The sequence below is a fragment of the Saccopteryx leptura genome, chromosome 5 (assembly GCF_036850995.1).
Source record: "Saccopteryx leptura isolate mSacLep1 chromosome 5, mSacLep1_pri_phased_curated, whole genome shotgun sequence".
NCBI lineage: Eukaryota > Metazoa > Chordata > Mammalia > Chiroptera > Emballonuridae > Saccopteryx > Saccopteryx leptura.
In genome coordinates this window covers 108,619,822-108,637,159 of record NC_089507.1, presented here as the reverse complement: position 1 = coordinate 108,637,159, position 17,338 = coordinate 108,619,822, and the positions used below count along the sequence as shown (strand labels likewise).

Here is a 17,338-nt window from a genome sequence, read left to right as displayed (position 1 = left end):
CTGGCACTTAGACCCTTCCTGGTACATCGCAGATGCTCAACAAATACTCGTAGAGTCAATGAAAGGAAGAGGAGAAGAATTAAGACATGACGGCCTTCCATACAGTTTCCAAAGACTTGTAGACAAAAATGTTCTCTATAACAACAATGATGTCAGGGAAGAGAGCGAAAGATAACAGAACCTATTGAAAAGCAAAATGGCATAACTCAGACTAAAAATGTAAAAAGAAAGCCTTATAAAAATTTTTTAAAAATAGGATAAGCATGGCTGGAGTCATACTCATGGACATGGTGAACCCTCTAAAGAAAATTGCACAAAAGGAATATTTAACACTAAGAAATATTTAAAAAACATAATTATAGAAAATATATTTGATTTGAAAGGTAAGGGCAATCTAATAGACACATAATCAACAAAAGTGCAGCTATAAATCTGGACAGTGATAATATAAATAGGGAAAATTGAGATATGAGGTGAGCAGGATAGGTGAAAGATGTTTCCAAATTTTCTCTTCATTTATAAAGAGGTATGGATATAAATATATGATCAAAATATAATATTAAATAAATACAAACCCTTAACTTTTAAATATTTAACTTGTGAAAAATCTTTTAAGAACTAATATTTGAATAAAGGAGCATTTATTTGAAATTTAGCAATTCCTTCACTTATATATTTTTATTGTTGTTCTATGCAAGAGAATACAAAATGTATCCTTGCATTAATAGATTAATAAAAATGAGTGCTTTTACCTTTTCTTATATCTTATGAGTACCTTAGAATGTTAACTCCACTCACTTTCCTTCTATACAATTGTCACATAGTTTAATTATAAATGTAAAAACCACACTGGATAATTTGTGTTGTTTTGTACAGTTAATATTCATTTAAATATATCCACAACATTTTCACTTTGTCTTCTCTCTGCTATGATTTCACTTATGTCTTAATGTTCCCTTTAATGTAAGTCTGCTGGGGACATATTTCTCAGTTTCTGTTTTTCTGAACTTGTCTTTATTTTATGCTCATTTTTGAAGAATATTTTCTGCCGAGTACAGAATTCTAGGGTTGACATTTCCCTTCACTTTGAAAATATTCCATTGTTTTCTGGCTTCCACTGTTCCTACTAAGAAGTCACTTCTAAGTTTAATTGTTGCTCATTTAAATGCAATTTGTCTCTTTTGCCCTTCTGGCAGCTTTAAGATTGTTTTTGTCTTTGGTTTGCTTTGTTTGTTTTCTAGTAGATTTTATTGTTGTGTCCAGGTATGATTTTCTTTCCATCAGAAGAACCTGTCTGGGCTGTGCAGTGATGCTCTTTGAGTCTGTGGTAGTCTATGCCTCCACTGTCCGGACCTTGTGGGTCTGTATCTAGTACCTGAATTTTTCTCTTTGTTTTCCACCATGTCATTTTGTCTCCTCATATGCCTAGTTATTTTTATTGTATTACAGACATATGAAAAATTATGCAGATGGTATGAGGTTTTAAAATGAGGTCACCTTCCTCAGGAGAGCATTCCTGCTCACCTGTGGTAGACAAGTGAGGACACTGACGATCCCAGACCAGCTGAATCCAATTAGGAATTTAAAAGATTTGAGGCTGGACCTCAGGTCCGCAAGGGCAGGTCTTGTTCTGTATATCTTTATTTCTGAGACCCAGCCCCTTTCTCTGCAGTCCTTTTAGTCCCACCCCAGAGCCTCGGGTATTTGCTAGAGCACCCTTTCTCCCTCTCCCCATCATTGGAAACATTTTTCTCATGAAAGTTTGACTTTAGAGAGATGGAGTGTACTATTTTTAATTCAGTCTCTGCTTTTACTTTTGTTCTTGCAAAATTTTAGTAAGTCCATCTGTGGAAAATCCAGCTTCTCATTCATTCCAATCTTCTCCAGAGAAGTCTCCAGTTCAGTCACTCCTAACTAGTTCGGCTGAAGATTCAATAGGTTCCACGTCTCCGAATAGATACACCAAGCCTGTTCACTCACCTGGTTCTGGTAAAGGTAAGAATGATCTAATATCACTGATGAGATTAATTGGTTTTCCTGCTCTAGTAAATTGAAAGTTCCTTTCTATAATCAGAATAAGATTTTACATGTTCTTATATGCAAGTTCTAATAGCTGGCTGTGTAGCTTAAGTGGGTCTGATGAATAGCTATTATGTATACACACACACCCCTTAATAAATATACATAGATATTATATATAAATATCTCTTTCTCTGTCATGAATAATGAATTTTTTCCCTATTTATTATAAGATTTTGGGTCTTCTCTTAAATGTGTGACCTTTCTTATTTACATTCTTTAAAATGGTTCTCTTCTGTCTCTGCCTTTGTGAATGCAAGTATCTATCCAACAAACTTATCAAAATGCTCTCATTATTTAAAATTCTAAGTTCTTATTTTTTTGCTAAAACCAATGGGGCACACATGTTTGATTTAGAATAAGTGCCTGATAAATAAGTGGATGTTAACTAGATAGATGTTAAATTGAACTTGAAATGTTTGTTATATAAGGCAGTGACTCAGACAGCCCCAGCACTCTAGGGCGTCATTCCTTCTGATAAGAGCTAAACTAAGCAAGTTGCTGCATCAGGAACTAAGATCAAAATTAAAATCTTGAGATTTCCAATCAAGTATTTTTAGACGTTGACAAAATTTAGCTTACTTATTAGGGAATAGCTTGGACACTTCTAGCCCCTCCTCAGTTCCTACTGCCATATTTATTCTCAGCTTGCTGCACCCATTTCAGCATCCCTTTTCTTTCTCATAGCACCGTCCTCATTCAGCTGACAGCAACTACAGTTTGCACTTGGCCTCATACACCTTCAAGAATGTTGCCAGAATTAGTATTAAATCTTGCTCTTCCAAACCCTAAGTTCATGAAACTCTAAAGTTTGGTATGAAAAGCTGACATTTATAATGCAAAGTATATTATTAAACTTAAAAGTATTCCTCTCACTCATCCCATTTAATGCTGTGTAGTTAAATAAGAGTCTATCAGATTGGTTTGAAATAAAATCAAATAAGCTAGTATTGCAATATTTAGACATGACCCTTTCATTACTTTAAAATAGTGTTTTGACATTTTCATTATTTTAAAGGAAAGGTTGTTTAACCTGTAATTGGAAGATTTCTAAAATATATATTAAACATATTTTACTATCACATCTAAGCAATTTTCTAATAGCTTCCCAGTCTCAGCCAATAGAAACCACAGGAAAGACACGCAGGAAGCTTCAGAACAGACTGGAAAGCTTGCAAAAGCTGTTAGCTTTACAGATGAAGAACCAAGGTACAGTGTACATTAGGCAGGTCCTCCTTGCTCAGAGGAATACTCAGCTTCCCTTCAGGCTAAGCCTCCTATCTATTGACCCACTGCAAAGGATCTTGAATAAGCAACCTTAGTCAAAATATAAGGGTCTTAACCATGACTAACCCCTGGATTAGCCCTGTTCTACTGCAGATAAGCATTTGTAAGGCAGTAGCCAGGATACAATTGCAGTCAATAGCCAGGGGACAAAATAACAGTATTTAGCCTTACCCAGGATTTTAATTAGCCTGGGCTCTGACACTATGCTGCATAGTCAATTACTGAATAAGAAAATGAACTGGTTATAAATATACTAAAGCTATTTGGATGAGAAATTATTATACTCTGTAGACAATAGGTTACTTTTAGGCTTAAGTTCTAAGTGGATTTTCCCACGGATATGGGGGAAATGGATTTGTTCCCAGGCGATTGTGAGGGCTATGATGTTTTATGTTTTTCTGATATAAATTTATGTATCCCGGAGCCTTTTTTCAGAGGAAAATTAATTTTGGAATATACACATTATTCCATCTTTCCAGCGCTAGAGAAATAAGTTTCAGATGAAGGTTAAATATTTCTCTAAGAACAAATTCTTATAAAATAAATTTAGTTTTATTAATAATAATAGTTGCGCCTGACCAGGCGGTGGCGCAGTGGATAGAGCATTGGACTGGGATGCAGAGGACCCAGGTTCGAGACTCTGAGGTCGCCAGCTTGAGCGTGGGCTCATATGGTTTGAGCAAAGCTCACCAACTTGGACCCAAGGTCGCTGGCTTGAGCAAAGGGTTACTCGATCTGCTGAAGGCCCGCAGTCAAGGCACATATGAGAAAGCAATCAATGAACAACTAAGATGTCGCAACAAAAAACTGATGATTGATGCTTCTCATTTCTCTCCATTCCTGTCTGTCCCTATCTATCCCTCTCTCTGACTCTCTCTCTGTCCCTATAAAAAATAAAAATAAATAATAATAATAGTTGCTATTAGCATTTATTGAGCATTTACCAGCTCTTTTTTCAGATATGATTCTAAGAACTTTACAGAAGTTTCTCCATGTGAGCCTTACCACACTGGGAGGTGAGCACTAATGTTATGTCATTTGAAAATGAGACACTGCAGATACAATCACAATTAGTCAATAAATTCTAAGACACTTGAATGGTAGAGCTGGGGCTTGATCTTGAATTTCGAACTCCAAAAATCCACATATTTTACTATATGAAATTGTTATTAAAGAAAATTTCAAGTCCCTTATTATAATTCCAGATCCCTGTGTATATAAATATTAGGAAAAATCTTCAATTTTAAGTTTAATGTGAGTTGTTTTTTTTTTTTACAAAAGATGCATTATCTTCTTGGCCCTGTTTTAATCACACATTGACTTATATTTCTGAGTTTATCTGAGTAATGTCACCATGTAAGAGTCCAAATAAGAGACACTGCATTTGTTTAAAAAATAAAAGGACCTGGCAATGGCTGGTTGGCTTAGGGGTAGAGCGTTGGCCCAGCATGTAAGTCCCGGGTTCGATTCCCAGCCAGGGCACACAGGAGAAGCACCCATCTGCTTCTCCATCCTTCCTCCTCTACTTTCTCTTCATCTCTCTCTTCCCCTCCTGCAGCCAAGGCTCCATTGTAGCCAAGTTGGCCTGGGCGCTGAGGATGGCTCCATGGCCTCTGCCTCAGGCACTAGAATGGCTCCAGTTGCAACAGAGCAATACCCCAGATGGGCAGAGCATTGCCCCCTGGAGGGCATGCCAGATGGATCCCAGTCGGACACATGCAGCAGTCTGTCTCTCTCTGCCTCCCTGCTTCTCACTTCAGGAAAATTAAATAAATAAATAAATAAATAAAAAGATTTTTATATTAAATACATTTTCCAGATGAAATGTCTCTTGGAAATTATGAAACATATTTAGAGAGAATTTTGGGTGTGTTTATCAAAATTTAAAGTGATTATAAACCTTGATCCAGAAATTCCACTTTTAACAATTTGTTCTATAAGAAATAATTGTACAGCCTGACCAGCTGGTGGCACAGTGGATAGAGTGTCGGTGTGGGATGTGGAGGACCTAGGTTTGAGACCCTGAGGTCGCCAGCTTGAGCATGGGCTCATCTGGTTTGAGCAAAGCTCACCAGCTTGGACCCAAGGTCGCTGGCTTGAGCAAGGGGTTACTCGGTCTGCTGAAGGCCCATGGTCAAGGCACATATGAGAAAGCAATCAATGAACAACTAAGGTGTCACAACAGCAACGAAAAACTGATGATTGATGCTTCTCATCTCTCTCTGTTCCTGTCTGTCTGTCCCTATCTATCTCTCTCTCTGTCTCTGTAAGAAAAAAAATTTTTAAAAAATAATTGCACAAATGCACAAGAATGTTTTACAAAAGTATTTCCTATAACATTGTTTATAAACATAACTAAGAAAGCAACTTTTCAAAATTTATATACTAACATGTTCATATATCCATTTAATGGAATACTGTGCTGTCATAACAAAACATGAGCTGCACTAGGAAGATGTTAACATTTTGTTAACTGAATAAAGCAAGCTACGGAACAATTTATAGAAGACAAAACTCTTAAAAATCACTTTATACTACATTTACAATTACATTAAAAAAAAAATTGTGTGTGGGGGGCTGTACATGAAGATACTCACCAGACTGTTCACAGGGAGGGGTGACCTCTGAGGGAAGCAGCAATGAAGACAGAAGTGACTCTGTCTCCCTTTGTGCACTCTAAGTTGTTCAAATCCTTTACAATTGATGTGTGTTACTTCCATAATAATAATTATCATGCTCATTTAAAATAGCTGAAAGAGTAAAGATTTATCCTTAGCTCTATTCTATAACATGTCTTTTAAAAAATATGGTACTTTGCAATTTTTAAGAACTTCTTGAGCTAAGAATGTATGTATTCTACAGTGACAAGCTGGCTTTTTTAAAGCACAAAATAGAGTCTGACCAGGCAGTGGCGCAGTGGATAGAGCATCAGACTGGGATGCATAGGACCCAGGTTCGAAAACCCCGACATCGCCAGCTTGAGCGTGGGCTCATCCAGCTTGAGTGCGGGCTCAACAGCTTGACCGCGGTGGCGCTGGCTTGAGTGTGGGATCATAGACATGACCCCATGGTTGCTGGCTTGAGCCAAAATGTCGCTGGCTTGAGCCAAAATGTCGCTGGCTTGAGCCCAAGGTTGCTGGCTTGAGCAAGGGGTCACTCACTCTGTTGGAGCCCCCTGTCAACGCACATATGAGAAAGCAATCACTGAACAACTAAGGAGCTGCAACAAAGAACTGATGCTTCTCATCTCTTTACCTTCCTGTCTGTCCCTGTCTGTCCCGCTCTCTGTCTCTGTCACAAAAAAAAAGCATAAAATAGAATTAAAGCCTCAGTAAATGTTGCTATTCTAACTTTGTTCTGTCAACATTTTCAGTAACATCTTCCATGTTCTCAAAGAAAAAAAAGAGGACACAGAAGTGGAAGACCGGGGAAAAATGTTACTAAAATGACACATTGCTTGCCTATTCTTTACAGACATGATGCCCAATTAATTGTGGTGTTACTATAATTAGTGCTCTGTGAACTTTTACTTTTTATGTGAAAATTTAATAGAAGACACTCTGTCCTATAAACTCTATTTTGAAATAAACTATTGAATGCCCTCCCAGTAAAACTTCAAGCAGGACTAGCTAGATGTAAAAGTATTTATAACTTATATGGTATTAAGTTGTGCTAGTGTGTTGGAATAACTATGTGTTTTTTATTATTTTTACTGGTGCTGAGGCAATAGTTCTTTTCCATTTAAAAAACAACTTTGCCCTGGAAGTGAAAAATGAGATGTGCTGCCCAGACGAGGACAAACTCCACCATCCTGCCAGGGACTCCTTTGTGACCCTGAACTCACTGTTTGTCCTGTCAATATCAGTGAGTGTTATCAGTAACAAAATAGTGGGTCTCCTAATCAAAACTTTTAGAAAAGTTCCTCTTTCACACATCAATTGCTATTAAACAAAGAAAGAAAATACATGTTACTCTTCAGTCAGTGGGTAGCTTCCACAGACTGAATGGATTCAGTCTGCCTTAATTAGATTTTAATAAATTAAGGAGTTTTGTATGTGGAGTGTTTCCCAACACCAATGACCAGTTCTCTGCGGCCTCCAGCTGGATGTTCTGTGAGTTAATTCAGTTTTGACACTATGTGAGTTAATATCGGATTACAGACTTAAGGACTGAATCTCACACGACTGCCCCTCTTTCAGATGCCAATTGAAAGTCCCAGCTCTCCTGTATTTTTTGACTGACAGGTTGTAAATGAGGGTTCCTTCAACTTTCTCCTGAGTTTCAGTAATTTGCTAGAAGGGATCACAAAAATAGGAAACTGCTTTAGCTACTATTACTGGTTTATTCTAAAGCAGGGGTCTCAAACTCAACTCAGCATGTGGGCCGCAGAGCAAGATCACAGCCCTTCGGCGGGCCGCACTAGGCCTACAAAAGGCAACTGTTATGCAACACTTTCCTCACTGCAGTTGAAAACAAAAAAAAATCAGTACAACAAGCACAATCGTACATGCAGTTTACTCAGTGTCACAAAACGACCAGAAACTGTAGTTCGCATCACAACTGCTGTTAACTAAGCTAATATCTAGCTAGGATGCTAGAGAAATGAAAAATACAAGTAGGCCCCTAGGCTTACTTAATTTTATCCAAAATATTTTGAACTTCGTGGATTAGTCTGCGGGCCGCACAAAATTGTTCGGCGGGCCGCATGTGGCCCGCGGGCCGCGAGTTTGAGACCCCTGTTCTAAAGGAACAACTCAGGAACAGCCAAACGAGGAGATGCACAGGACCAGGTACGGGGTTCGGGTGTATGACACTTCCGTGCCCTCAGGGTGTGTGTGCCACCCTGTCAGTAACACGATGTGCTCACCAACTCCAAAGCTCATTACATTTCCTTACAAGCATGAGCCGCTTCACAGCAGAAATATGTTCTGAGAAATGGGTTGTTAGGCAATTTTGTTGTGTGAACATCAGAGTTCATTTACACATACCTAGAAGGTATAGCCTACTACACACCTAGTTATATGTATAGCCTATTGCCCCTAGGCTACAAGCATAGACAGTATGTTACTGTACCAAATACTATAGGCAATTATAACACAATGGTAAGTACTCATATATCTAAATATAGAGAAGGTATAGCAAAAATAAAAAATACAGTATATCATGAATGGAACTTGCAGGACTGGAAGCTGCTCTGGGTGGGTCAGTGAGTGTATGGTGAGTGAATGTGAAGGCCTAGGATACTACTGGACACTACTGTAGGCTTCATAAACACTGGACACTTAGACTACACTACATTTATAAAACAACATGAAATTAAATCAAACACAGAAGATGATGTAGTCAAGAGATCTGGTAAACACAAGATGAGACTGTTGCTAGGGTAACAGGCCATACTCTCAACAGCAACCTTTTTTTAGAAGTAGAAAGAATACTCTCTAAAGTGATGATAAAAAGTAGTGTAGTAAATACATTAGCCAATAAGATAGTCATTTATTATCATTATCAAATATTATGTATTGTACATAATTGTACATCCTATACTTTTTTTTTTAAGAGTTGAGGCTTTTTTTTAAGACTTTATTTATTCATTTTAGAGAGGAGAGAAGGAGGAGAGAGAGAGAGAGAGAGAGAGAGAGAGAGAGAGAGAGAGAAGAGGGGAGGAGCAGGAAGCATCAACTCCCATATGTGCCTTGACCTGGTAATCCCAGGGTTTTGAACTGGCGACCTCAGCATTCTAGGTCGACGCTTTATCCACTGCGCCACCACAGGTCAGGCAACGCGCTATACTTTTATAAGACTAGCAATCCCATAGATTTATTCACAGCAGCATCACCATAAACATGTGAGCCATGCTAAGGCGTTAGAGTGCCTACCACCTCACTAGGTGATAGAAATTTTTCAGCTCCATTATAATCTAATTCTGTCCTTTGGTCTATTGTTGGCAAAATAATCCTTATTGGGCACTTTAATGTTTTTAAACAGTAGAAATTTTAAAACTGTCAAAAGTTTTTACAACTTAATCTCCTGTCCTCTACATATTTCCAGAAATTGGTGGGTAGGACTGAAACTTCCAAACCTCTAATCACTAGGTCTTTCTGGTCACCTCAAGGCTCTACTGGGACAGCACCATAAATCATCTCATTAGCATAAACTCAGATGTGATCTAAAAAGCCTCATTATGAATAACAAAAGATACTCCCATCCCCCAAGAAATTCCAAGGGTTTAAGGTGCACATTGCCAGGACACTGGGACAAAGACCAAGTATATTTTATTATGCCATATTATACCACATGTGTGAACAAAACAAAATGAGACAAGAACATGCACAAATGTTTCAGTTGTGCTAGAGACAATAGGGACAATGTGGCAGAGGGCTGGCTGTCCAAAACAGTCTGGCTATCCCTGGCACAGATGTTTCCCAGCCCCACCTCCCCTCCACCCAGTGGCATGCAGACAGAGCAATATGTGGCACTGTCTGGCCAAAGTCTGAGTACTCATTTGTGGTTTTTCCTCACTTCATTTCCCCTTGGTTGGGCTGGTTACAGAGGACAGTGAGGTACTAGAGGATTATAGGACAGAAGAACCCTGGGTGACAATCTCTGCAAGACCTGCCCTCCTGGCAGGAAAACCCACTGCTTACTGGTTAGTAAGAAATGAGCTTGTTGCAGCCTTCTTACACGGATGGTGTCTGTGACAGCAGCGGGTGTCAGCCTTGGCCAGTACAGGGATAACAGAAATCCTCATGTTAGCACTCTAGGTACATCCAGGTCTATATAACTGCTTGTTAAGTATGAAATTTAGTATTATAGTTATCTCTTAAATCAATTGGATTTACTGAAAGATTTTTTATTTCATCAGGTAATTATAAAGTGTTTAATGACAGAATTCTAAAGATTTTTATTTTACCTGATAGAAATGCTTGGTCATTCTGGGCAGTAACAGTAAATGCCTTTGGAAAACCTCACTGGTAGAATATTAAATTCATTATGAAGTATGTAAGAAGTATACACCAATTTAACATAAAAATGCTATAAGCCAAAAAGTATCAAACACAGTTCTTTTAAGCACTTTCTAATACTATCTTTAGTAGGGTTTAAGCTTTTCTCCGCAGACATCTTTAACCAAAATTAAACAATGTTTGCCTGACCAGGAGGTGGCACAATGGATGGAAAGTTGGCCTGGGATGCAAGGGTTTGAAACCTCAAGGTCACCGGCTTGAGCGTGGGATAATAGACATGACCCCATGGTTGCTGGCTTGAGCTCAAAGGTCACTGGCTTGAAGCCCAAGGTCTCTGGCTTGAGCAAGGAGGTCACTGGCTCAGCTGGAGCCCCCAGTCAAGGCACATATGAGAAAACAATCAATGAACAACTAAGGTGCCGCAACGAAGAATTGATGCTTCTCTTCTCTCTTCCTGTTTGTCCCTATCTGTCCCTCTCTCTGTCTGTCTGTATCTCTCATTTAAAAAAAAATTAATTTTTCACCAAAATATGTTATACTTACTAAAAGTTGTTTTAACATATACAAATTCATTTTCAAATACAGGCATGTATAATATCTCTCCAAAAGTAGTTTTAAAAGAAATAATCTAAAACTTAGTCTCCAAAGGGAAGAGGAAAACGTTTCTCTGCCTCCTGATGTTTGCCTTTCATCTGTCTGTTATTAATGGAGGAAAATGTTAGTACTTTATTTTACATCTAAGTTATCATGGCACCAAGATTTAGACAAATTTAATAAAGATATTAAAACTCAGGCTTTATTTTTTCAGTTATAATAGCAAAGTTTAAAGTTTATTTCTTCTCAGAGCAAAGATGTACTTCTCTGTCACTGTCCTGCTCCAGTTTGGTCCCCAAGATGCTACTGGCCTGAAGGAAGGGGGAGAGGGGGAGATGACCGCGTGGGACAGCCGCTGCCAGTCCCTGCGGTGGGCGAGAGGGCGCTGTAGCGACCCCAGGAGTAAATGAGGGGTGTGTCCCCTGCAGTCAGGTGGACCTCCCTGTACCCCTGGCCCTCAGGAGCTAACATTCAGACCACCGCTCAGCCCAAGCCTCCCCCATTCCTGTTCCCTTTCTCTGTGGCCTGGCTCTGCTGAGAGACCCGGGTCAGGCCCCTTGTTTCTACACTAGCCTTCCATCACAAGACAAAGACATACTTGCTACCTTCAAACCACACCAGGCGGGTAAAGTCAAGCCCACACACTGGGAAGTCTCAGAGCCTTTCTAATCACATGTAGTAACCAGATATTTTCTGGTCACAGTGCCAGGCGGTGTTAAGTATTTTTTAACAAAGTGTACATGTAGCGGAGAAAATGTTTCTCCGGCTGCACCACAAGGAAACCAGCTCTGTTTGAATGCAGCTTGTGTCACTCCCCTGGTTTAAGGGTCACCCAAAGGCTCAGGCTTGGATTCTAAGCAGCTGGTTAGCTTTTGTGCTCCGTGACCAGGCCACAACTGCATCTTATCTTAGCCAAGTCACTCTCCAAGAGGACCAAGCCCTAAAGTACTTATGTGTCTGCATAAATCCATCCATCAATGCCACAGAAAAAGTCCCTGCTCACTGAAAGCATTATCTAACTATCTATTATAGCTACATATATTTCTGCACATCAGATGAAAATCACTAGCAAATCTGAAACAATTCAGTTAAACTTGAGAGTTATACTTTCTTTTAAATTAAGTGTGCTCTACAACCTCAACCTCATCCACATTCTACTATAGCTTCTTCAATAATTTACAGACTGAATCATTGAATCCTCCAGCACTTGTGAACAAATTTATCCTCGTGGCCGATTTCTAGGAAACTATTGCTGCATTCTTTCCAGCGAGTAACTGCTCCACTCTCTACCACCACAAACTTCCATTCCACCACGGTATCTGCTGGCAGGCAGACGGAACAAGACCAAAACCCATCCTTGCTACCCTGGAGTGGGATGTAAGTCTTCCATCTCCCAAGCCTATCATGGTCTCAGTTACTTCAATGAATCGCACACCAGTGCTTATGATAGAATGGACCTGGAACCTGACATTAACTTGCTGAGACTGAAGTCATAGCGCCGACCCTTTTTGTTTTAACATCTATTTCCTGACCTCTGGTTTCTGCAAGAGTGTTTCTGCTATTGTGCATTCCCTGTTTTGGGCTCAATGTTGGAGCTCAAGACTCCAAACCAGTATCTCCCCAAGATGAGTGCCTGGACACCATTTCCCAGTCCTCCTGGTCAGCCGAGTCCTGCCTGACCAAATGTGCAAAGCTCACTTCTTTAGCTCTGTCCGTGAGCAGGTTGTTAGAAGGCAACTTCACAAAACATGGAGCTGCTTTAGCAGGTGTCTCTTATCCCTTTTGGAATCCCCATTCTCCTACATGAGATTCATGGCTTCCATTTCTTGAAGCTTCAAGATAAACCCTAGAGCAGGGGTCGGGAAACTTTTTGGCTGAGAGAGCCACGAATGCCACATATTTTAAAATGTAATTCCATGAGAGCCATACAACGACCTGTGTACATTACACATTATCCAATAAAAATTTGGTGTTGTCCCGGAGGACAGCTGTGATTGGCTCCAGCCACCCGCACCATGAAAGTGAGCGGTAGGAAATGAATGGATTGTAATACATGAGAATGTTTTATATTTTTAACGTTATTTTTTTTATTAAAGATTTGTCTGCGAGCCAGATGCAGCCATCAAAGGAGCCACATCTGGCTCGCGAGCCATAGGCTCCAGACCTCTGCCCTAGAGTAACCAGTTGCAGATGTAGCTAGGGATTCTGTGTCTGGAAACCATCCAAAAGGAACACACTGTCTTGAACTGTCACAGTCACCATCTTCTCCAGGACTCTTGTCTCCATGCTGTATCCTGTACATTACCAGGGCCTCTGGGCTCTAAAACCAAACATCCATCGCTCTCTTGAAGATGCTCTATAAAAAACAGAATATAACAGGCAGTTTTCATGAGAAATAAAGTAAGCTGGGCTGAGAAAATAGGTGTAGTCATTGAAGACTTTATCACTAATCTATTTGCAGTTCATAAAATTCACCCCTATTAAAATTAAGTACTTAATTACCTAGTTCAGACACTAAACCAATACTGTGTGCTAAGGGTATCCATGTATATCCAGCAATAAAAGGTACACCCAGGCCTCACCAGGCGGTGGTGCAGTGGATAGAACATTGCACTGGGACACAGAGGACCCAGGTTCGAAGCTCCAAGGTCGCCGGCCTGAGGGTGGCATAATAAACATGACCCCAAGGTTGCTGGCTTGAGCCCAAAGGTTGCTGGTTTGAAGCCCAAGGTCACTGGCTTGAGCCCAAGGTCATTGGCTTGGGACAAAGGTCACTGGCTTGAGGAAGGGGTCACTGGCTAGGCTGGAGCCCCCACCCCTGCCCCTATCAAGGCACATATGAGGAAGCGATCAGTGAAAAACTAAGGTACTGCAATGAAGAATTGATGCTTCTCATCTCTCTCTCTTCCTGTCTGTCTGACCCTATCTGTCCCCCTCTCTCTCTCTTTGTCCCTAACACACACACACACACACACACACACACACACACACACACACACACACGGCACACCCAGGAGTCTCAATAAAGTGCCAACTTGTTGAGGCAGAAAGGTAACCTGTCATGGTCTTCAACTTCCACAGTCCAGGTCATACTGGCATGTGACCAAGTCAAGCTGTTTGGCTCTTATCATCAAAAAATGCTGTACAGCCTGCAGGGCGAGGGCTGGGTGGCTACCCTACACACCAGCAGCATGCACCTGTACTCTAAGGAGCTGCGGGCAGCCCAGGCAGCCCTCCCGGATGCGGGCAGATCAGCAGCAGCTGTCTGTGGGAGAACACGAAGGGCAGCAGTGCATCCCTGGGCAGCGCTGGGGAAGCGCGTGTCAGAGACGGCTGGCTTCTCCTTGCCACGCCCATGTGTGTCAGGAAGCTCTTCAACGAACCATTGACTTTTTTACATCTCCTCCCCCTGTACACTTTTTAAAATGTTCTTAAAAGCACATGATCCAAACTCTAAAGACTCGATTTCCTTCTTGCTCAGTTTGCTGCTAGTCTAAACTGCTCCTTGCAATATTACACTATCAAAGTCATGCAATCATCACAGATGGACTTTCTGGGGTGTAGGGTACAGTTTTTTGTTTTGTTTAACTGTCCTTTTTAGCTTATTTCTCTCTTTTTACACTTGATTATAAGCAGCAAGAAGAAACCTGGAAGTACTTTGATTGAAGTGTAAATGTCCTTAGTTATATCACCCAATTCATTAAGTACCTTTTCTACTTTTCCTGTTACTTCAAGTGACAGCGTGGTTAACCATCCTGCTATTACATAAAGAGAGCATCTCTTCCATTTTCCAATAGCACTTACCTCATTTTCCTGCAAGCCTGCACTCATAGCCTCTTCAAAGTCTGTGAGGCTCTGCTAACAGTTTCTTCAAGGCTTGTTAAGCTTTCACTAAACTCTTCTCAAAGTTATTCCAGCTTCAGCCCATGCTCAAAAACAAAACCAAAAACAACTAAACTCACAGACACAGAGAACAGATTGGTGATTGTCAGAAGCAGGGAGTGAGGTGGGCAAAATGAATGAAGGCGATCAAAATAAGTCCTGGAGATGAAATTAATGTACAACATGGTGACTATAGTTAACAGTACGATCCAGTAATGCCCCCTTATACACAGTCCAAGACCCCCATGGGCGCCTGAAACTGCACTAGTAATAAACTCCATAAATATTTTTCCCTCTACATGCATATCTGAATTGCTAAGACCACCTTTCTTGTGCTTGAGGACCATTACTAAGTGTAATCAGGGTGACTTGAACACTACCACTGTGACAGATTTCATGACTGAGATGGCTACTTACGTGACTAAGGGGCAGGAATGTATACAGCATGGATACACTGGACACAAGGATGATTCACATCCATGGGGGACGGAGCAGGAAGGTGCTAGAACTTACCGAATTCAGTGAGACCCTGCCTGGCCTCGACCACCAGCATTACACCCTCCATCACAGGGCCACAGACTCCCACACCCACACTCAGGTGGGGACAATGTAGACACAACATTGACCCCTGTAATGCCGGTGGCCCAGGCCAGGCAGGTTCACACTGGATTTGGGCAGATGGAGAAACTGCGGAGCTGGAAAGCGTTGGGACATTCCGTTTAATGAAGTCTCACAACAGCAAATGAGCACACAGGCAGGGGAAACCGCCTCTTAGGCAAACAAACAGCAAAATGGCCCTACACAGGGGCTGGCAGGCAATCCGCCATCTGCAGTCCTCCTGAGCACTAGCACCCTTAGCCTTATGTAGCTAAGCAAGCAAGCCTAACACAGCTGCCCCACAACTCCACGTGCACATCTCTGGGGTGTGGAAGGAAATCAGGGTCCCCAGAGAAAACCCACGCAGACATGGGGAGACCATGCAGACTCCACACAGACAGTGGCCCCACAGGGATTTGATATTTATCCCTCATCAGTGTTACAACAAAACAACAAAGTGTCTGCTGTATTTGAAAGTTGCTAAGAGAGTAAATGTTAATCATCACACCCAAGAAATGTGCTAACTATGTGAGGTGATGGAAGTTAGCTAGATTCACTGTGTTGATTATTTCACAATACATACAAATATTAATGTTAATATCAAATATATCTCACTTTGAAGAAAAGAACACTTTAGTTCCACCTCTTTGGAAACCATAGTCTCGGAGGGACACCCTGACATGGACAGTTACATGGCTACCTCAAATATGGTGCCAGCAACCTTTACTTTCCTCTTTAATTCTCTCCTGTCCAGGTTGACTCACCAATCCCTACACCCACTTCTGAGGGTCCTGGACTGGACCTCCGCCAGCTTCCTCTCCCTAGGGCTCTCAGGATCACACCACCCTGTGCCCCTTGTCCCTGAGCCCAGGCCATCGCCAGGGAGTGCTCTATAACTGCTGTGGGAGGGCAAGGGTGCAAGTCACCAAGGCCTCAGATGTACTGTTTGCCCAATGATGTCCCCTTACCTGCTGGCAATGGCATCTGCATCCTCCGTCGGGGGACACAGCGCTGGTGGAAACTGGGAACTAGGACTCCAGATCTCACAAGACGCACTTCTGGCCAGGTTTAGGAACATTCCTGTCAGGGAGGCCATTAGCCCTTGATCCACCGGTCTCTGAGGAGCTGTTTTTCTCATTGGCAGCTCTATCCAGCCAGTCGGGAGCTTGCAGACCCTGGGAGCTGGCCCAGGGACCAGCTGTGAGAAGGCCAGGACGCGCTGTGCGAGCCTTTATGGAGGGAAGGGGACGCTGAGCACACGGAGCTCTGTCGGCGGAGGTGCAGACACAGAGGGACGCAGCCCAGGCCCAGGGCCTCTGCAGGGGCCTCCCCAGCTGCCGGGGCTCAGTACACCGGGTTCCTGGGTGGCCCAGTGTCCTGGTTATCCCAGTGCTTCTGCCAACACGGAGCTGCTCTGAGTTAGGCAATGCTGCTTGGGGGTGGGGTGAGGGGCAGAATCCTGTGCGCCCATGCGTGTGTGTGTGTGTGTGTGTGTGTGTGTGTGTGTATGTGTGCCCGGGTGTGTGCAGGCACACACAGGTCTTGGACAGACTTGGGTGACTCACACCTGCCAGCAACAACACCGTGCAACATGACAAACCCGAACACCTGTCCTCACCAGAGCCCAGTTCTCAGCGTCAGAACCAGGCGAGGCCTAGGAACCTGAGCTCCCACAAAAGCTCCGAGTGTTTCTCATGAGGCTGAAGTTGAAGAGCACAGGGTGAAAACCTCAGGCAGGGACAGCCAGTGCTACACACTCAACACTACTGACAGTGGGAACACTCGTGGGCCTCGGGAGGGGCCGCGGGGCAGCGGAGGCAGCTTCAGTTCATGGCCCCACCCACTGGCATAATAAGTATGAAAAACAGAGGTATGTTTGCAATTTTTTTTAAAATTTTTTTTACAGAGACAGAGAGAGTCAGAGAGAAGGATAGACA

General features: G+C 42.0%; 1 protein-coding gene and 1 pseudogene across 1 annotated transcript in view; both read right to left on the bottom strand.

Moving 5' to 3' along the window:
• ARL5B (ADP ribosylation factor like GTPase 5B) overlaps positions 1-17,338 on the bottom strand; it is a 403,396-nt gene that overhangs the window by 141,203 nt on the left and 244,855 nt on the right. The gene's annotated exons all lie outside the window — the stretch shown is intronic.
• On the bottom strand, positions 12,111-16,497 carry LOC136406536 (starch-binding domain-containing protein 1-like; annotated as a pseudogene).